Here is a 6,573-nt window from a genome sequence, read left to right as displayed (position 1 = left end):
GGGTCGGCTTGAAAATAAATGAATTGCTAGTTGTAGAATATTATTCTAGTCAGACTTAAACCTAAAAAAAAATAAAAAATAAAAACGAATAAGAATAAGGGTTCGACCCATTTTGCTCCCTTTCGGCGAAGTAAATTAACCTAAGGTTAAGATAAATAAGGGTTTGATCCGGATTTTTCTTCCATTTAGGTGTCATAGACCGAGAGGGATATTTTCATTCCTTGTCTACTCTTTTCTTTAACAGTATTTTCCGTACCACAGCCATTAGAAATAGAGAATCTATTAGATAATCCATATCAAAGAAAGGTCTAACTGTTGGAATAGTTGTATCCATTGATATTTGATCTATTGTGGTTAGTAAGATCGGTAAATTAGGTGAAGGTAAAGAAAGAGAGGGATTCGAACCCTCGGTAAGCAAAAGCCTACATAGCAGTTCCAATGCTACGCTTTCAACCACTCAGCCATCTCTCCTACATAATGATTATGACCCCAAAACCGAAAATAGAGTGAATAATGAATCATTCATATTAGATTATTGGGTAGGTACAACCAATCAATTCTAACTAGAATCTAACTAGAAAGCGATCAAAATAGAAAATTTTTCATCATAATAAAAGCAGGATCTTTCCTTCTAGGCTGGGGGGATAAAGAGAAAATTGTTTTCTTACAAAAACGAAAAAAAAATTCTATTTCTATTCATGTTTGCAAAAACAATGTTTTCTTCTTTTTCTGATTATCTATTTATACTATACCGACCAGATTAAATCAAGAAATTAGAAATTATAATGAATTGACTGAGCGAGGGGTCTATATTTTATGGTTAATGGATATCTTTAGATCATGATTCTATCTATTTAGACTATGATTCCATATCAGAAGAATTCTCAAATTGCTTTATAGGCCAGTTTTAGAGTTATCAAAAAAACCCTTATCCTATCTATCTATTCTATTAAAAATAGAAATAGATAAAGAATTTTTTTATAGTTGATTGTATAGTGTATACACGTAAATATACAACACAAAAAAATGGGCGGTTATTCTATTTTCATCATACAATGATTCTTTTTCTTCTTTGTATCATAATTCAACCAACTGAGGTTATTCTAAGCTGTAACTTCAATCAAATAAGAATAGTTTCTTTCATTGGTAGACTATTCCAGTAAAGTAAGATGGAATCGAATCCGGTTCCCATATTGATTTCTTAGTTCTTAATAATTCTTTTTTTGAATATTGAATTTTTTAAGATCGAATAGACTGACCATTTTTTTCTTTTTTTCATGAGAATGAATATGTTTTTATGTTATTTCGTACTGTTGAATTCTTTTCCTTGGGGGATCATTTTCCCGCGAGAAGTAATGAGAACAATGATAGAATGGATTGCTACCTATGTCTAGATCGCGGATAAATGGAAATTTTATTGATAAAACATTTTCAATTGTAGCCAATATCTTATTACGAATAATTCCGACAACTTCAGGAGAAAAAGAGGCATTTACCTATTACAGAGATGGTGCGATTTGATTTTTTTTATTACTCTCAGTCTTACGAGAAAAGAAATACACATGGTTCGTGATCGGTAAAAGAAGAAAATAAAAAAATCTACGCTTGTTGAAGGTAAAGTTTGGAAATAGAACAATTCCTTATGTCGTGTATCCTCGATTAATGCAGCCTCAGATGCTATGTTTCAATTCTCGATTCTAGTATTGAGCGAAAGGTTATACATATGGTTCGGTATTACAGGTCAATCCTAGTCCACTAATACCAATAGGCAGCAGAGGGGAAGAAGCACTACACCTAGGAATCAACAACACTAAAACTTTGTTATTATCCCTTTCTTTAGCAGGCTTGGGACTAAAAGAATTGTTGGGACAACAAACATCCATCTCGTTTGTATTTTGGATACCCGTATAACCATCGAAGGCTATTGAAGTGACTTATTTCTGGAATTTGGGAAGCGTTGAGAACAAAGAAATTGTTGGAGTTATCATTTCTCTCTAGTACCAATACGTTTGATGTTAAGAAAAGATCTCTTGCAGGAAGGTTGGCTAGAGATTTCTTGTAAAAACACTAGCCCTACTCAGTTCATAATGAGAAGTTTTTCATCTTCTTTATTTTATCATTTTATTTACGTATTTACAAAATACCGTCTTAATTCATCCTATTTCATTAGATTCGGGATGTGATATGGTTCCGAAGGATGAACCGGATATGGACAGTTCCAACAAGATTTCATTCTTGAACAAAAATCCATTTTTTTTATTTATTTCATCTATTCCATGACCGGAACAGGGGAGGCTACACGTTACACCACAATTTTGAATCAGAAGAGAGATTTCAAGAAATGACAGATTTATTCACTCTATCAATAACTGAGCAGAATCTGGTGTATCATAAGAGATTTGCCTTTTCTATTGATTCCTATGGATTGGATCCAAAACAATTCTTGAATGGGGTATTCAACTCCAGGTATGAATGGAAAACGATATCTTTATTGGTTTTATTGGTTCTATTTCCTATTTTTTATGAAGAGAATGAATCTTTTTATCGAAGGATTAGAAAAAAAGGGTCCGGATCTCCTGCGGGAATGATTTGGAAGAGCCAAAACCAAAATAGTGGTATTTTCTAGCAACAACATAATGGAGGCAGTCAATCAATATAGATTGATCCGAAATCTGATTCAAATCCAACATAGCACCCATAGGTACATAAGAAATGTATTGAATCGATTCTTTTTAATGAATAGATCCGGTCGCAACTTCGAATATGGAATTCAAAGGGATCAAATAAGAAAGGAGACTCTGAATCATAGAACTCTAATGAAATATACGATCAACCAACATTTATCGAATTTGAAAAAGAGTCAGAAGAGATGGTTCGATCCTCTTATTTTTTTTTCTCGAACCGAGAGATCCATGAATCGGGATCCTGATGCATATAGATACAAATGGTCCACTGGGAGCAATCATTTCCAAGAACATTTGGAACATTTCGTTTCTGAGCAGAAGAGCCGTTTTCAAGTAGTGTTCGATCGATTACGTATTAATCCATATTCGATTGATTGGTCTGAGGTTATTGACAAAAAAGATTTGTCTAAGCCACTTCGTTTCTTTTTGTCCAAGTTGCTTCTTTTTTTGTCTAACTCACTTCCTTTTTTGTTTGTCAGTTTCGGGAATATCCCCATTCATAGGTCCGAGATCTACATCTATGAATTGAAAGGTCCGAACGATCCACAGTTTTTAGAATCAATAGGTCTTCAAATCGTTCATTTGAAAAAATTGAAACCCTTCTTATTGGATGATTGTGAGACTTGCCAAAAATCGAAATTCTTGATCAATGGATGAACAACTCAGACCGAATACGCATGTGTATGGATCCAAACATAACTATTAAAGCTCAATCAATCAATCAAAGGCGAGGTAGCCGCGGGCTTAAACGTTCATGAACAGTTTTCTGTTCAGGGCCATGTGGCTCGGAGAATACCGTTATGTGTGTAGGGCAGTGTTACATATACCCGAAGTAGAAATGCTTCCGCTGAGTTTGTCAAGAAAACTATGTTTGTATTGTAATTGTCATTCAAAATGTTTTATTGAGCCATACGTGTTCACCAGCATATAGCTGACGTATTTTCCCAACCCATTGCAGGCAATTAAGCATAGGTAGAAATAACAAGGATTGGAGTCTATATTGAAGATCGAAGCGCGTAACGAGATGGCTCCATTTTGAAACATAATCCTTGTAATATGAAACATAGATTTTGTAAACTGATACTTGGGTATTTAATTCCCAAGTAAATTTTCAATGTAAATTAATATTATATGCAACCTAAGTCTTCCGCTTAAATTAACCCATAAACTCTGATATATTTACAAAACAGATACCAACTTGTGGTCACACGCCTAGGCCCTAAGTCGGGGTGTGACACTTTCAAACGGTAAGATTTTTGATAACCTACGATTTCAATTAAACTTAAAAAAAACATCAATTAAAAAAGTACCTTAGATAGATAGAAGACTGAACTTATGATTGAAGAAGAACTGGAGAGATGATGTGCTAAAAACAGTCAATTAAACATCAACTAAATTAAACAAGTAATAAAAACTAGACTTAAGACTCAACTACGCAAAACACCGGCAAGTGAACCGATCAATTGTACTAAAGCTAAGTAAGTCCGGAATATCGAAGCCACATGACTCTATAAATTACGTAAATTAACTAATTAGACTCGACTTACGACACGACTATTTATTATTAATGTTGTAAGGGGGTTTTTAAACGAATATTAAACTAGTATTAAACTAAGAAAATAAATAAACAAGTAAACAAGAAACAAGCAATCAAGCACAAGATCGAAACCAATAAGAGAAGGAATCTACCTAGGTAAGAATCCCATGCATCAACAATCATCAAGCAATGGACAAATAACATGATATGGAGACTGATTTCTAAACATATTCATCTAACAAACCCTAAAGGACCCTTGAACAAATCAAACGAAATCCCAAAGAACAGTTATTAGATTATTAAGGAATAAGTTAAATTGATTTCCTTACAGTAATCAATTAGGTTTAATTAATAATATCTAAAGCAAGCAATCTCACGAAACACTAAACCCTAGAAAACATGATAAACTTAACATGACATAATGAACAAGGATCAACACAATAAGCAAGAATATTGTCACTAATCTATCCTAGCATGCGATTGACCAAGACACATGAACAACTCCTCACCTTACATCTATTGGAATTTAGCAAAACATTCAAAATCCTAACCAACTATCAACAAGCTTCTATGATCTAATAGGCATATTCAACCATAATAATCAAAACACTAAGTAATTGATTAAACATAAACCCTAAATCTAAAGAACAAAATCAAGAGATAAAAGATCTATGTGAAGCAATAGTTAACAATCACTCAAGTTAACAAACACTCATATGCATCATGAAAGCAAAATCAAGTCTTTACTATTAATATAACGAAACCATAATCAAAACAATAGTCTAGAGAAAGAATCAAGCATCAAAGATCTTCATCAAACCTAGGTAGACACGAAGTCTAGCCTAGAATCATAATTAAAAACAAATAACTAGAACAAAAAGCAAAGAGTAAAATCATGGAAGATGATGAACAAGAACAATGAAAAATAACGAAAGAACCTATCTTAATCGACCCTTGAACACCCGTATGAAAGCTTGATGATCCTCTTTGATTCCTAGCTTCAAAACTCCTCCAAACCCTTGGTTTTCTTCTCAAAATCGGCTGCCCAAAGTTCTCCATTCTTTTACGTTTGCATCCATATATATATATATATATATATATATATATAACGAGCTGGGCCTTAAAAAACGCAAAATAATGCTGAACAGAACCCCCTAGACATTGCGCGACGGGCCTTGGCCTCCCCAGTCGCGCGGCGCGGCGCTTTTTAGGAGGAATTTTTCTTTATTTTATTTTATTATTAAATCAATGCTAGATCTTGATAAATTTCTTTCTTGAACTCCAAACAACGATGAGAACTTTCTAGAACTTCTTTTCCTTAACTCTCAAGCCATGATTCTATAAAGAAAACAAATCAAACACTAAGTGAATCAATCATGTAATCGTTGACGATCAAAACGAAGATAAACTTCTCATGAAATGATAGAAAGAATTAAAACTTAACATGCAAGACACCAAAAGATCTAAAACACATAAATATATAAAACTTGACTCAAAACCAAAAATAAATAAAAGATGAACGAAACACGAACTAAACCGAACTCAAAACATTAAATAAACATAACTTTACAAAGGATTCGAGATGTATAAATAGACGTATATCAAATATCCCTACACTTACTCTTTTTCGTCCCTGAAAAAGTCTGATGCAGTTGGATCAAAATCGGAAAATTACAGTCTTACAAACATATAGGTAAATTTTTAAAGCTTAGATAAACGCAAAAACCGCGATCACCGATATTGTTGTCCACTTAAACCCATGCCTTAATTTTTACCGGGACAAATAAGTTCCGACAATAATAGTACTCAGTAGTTTACACAATTAAGACCCGCTTATTTTCAGCTTTTACCAGACCAAACCACCCCAACTTGACTTAAACCTCAAAATTAGCAGATTTAAAACTTTTGTGCCTCTATTTTTTATGAATAGTTAAGACGATCAAGGGTATTGTTTATCCACCTAAGTTTAAGCATCAAAGTCTACCAAGCAGCCATTAGATATGATTAAGGTACAATTAATTAATAGCTAGTGTTCCCCACAACATGACATACCCCCGTTATCAAGCAATACACTGAACCATCACCATAGGTGAGTATGCAAAATTTCATCTGTAGGGCTTACATGTAGCGTGTCCCTTGTGGTTCATTTCTTAATGGTAATGAGACGCGAGCAAGGGTACCCCACATGGCTAACAGCGTGGATGATCAAGTCTGTAATGCATTTGTACTTTTGTACTTTTTGTGATCATGTTTAAAGACTTATGTGGCAGATAACTGCGGGTTTGCTCTTTTTTAGCTTTATTTTAAATATTCACAACCTCATTTGGAATTGTGAATACCCAGATGAATAGA

The 6,573-nt window shown here is 33.7% G+C and overlaps 1 non-coding gene across 1 annotated transcript; it reads right to left on the bottom strand.

Annotated features, from left to right (window-relative positions):
- Nucleotides 1–384: 384 nt before the first annotated feature.
- On the bottom strand, nucleotides 385–471 carry TRNAS-GGA (transfer RNA serine (anticodon GGA)). Its single transcript has one exon. It is a non-coding gene; the product is annotated as a tRNA-Ser (tRNA).
- Nucleotides 472–6,573: the final 6,102 nt, after the last annotated feature.

Source organism: Bidens hawaiensis, unplaced genomic scaffold (assembly GCF_021521415.1).
Source record: "Bidens hawaiensis isolate Kalapana, Puna unplaced genomic scaffold, B.hawaiensis_p1.1 tig00028591_1, whole genome shotgun sequence".
Taxonomy (NCBI): domain Eukaryota; kingdom Viridiplantae; phylum Streptophyta; class Magnoliopsida; order Asterales; family Asteraceae; genus Bidens; species Bidens hawaiensis.
Note: the sequence above shows the minus strand (reverse complement) of the source record. Positions and strands in the feature narration are given on the sequence as shown.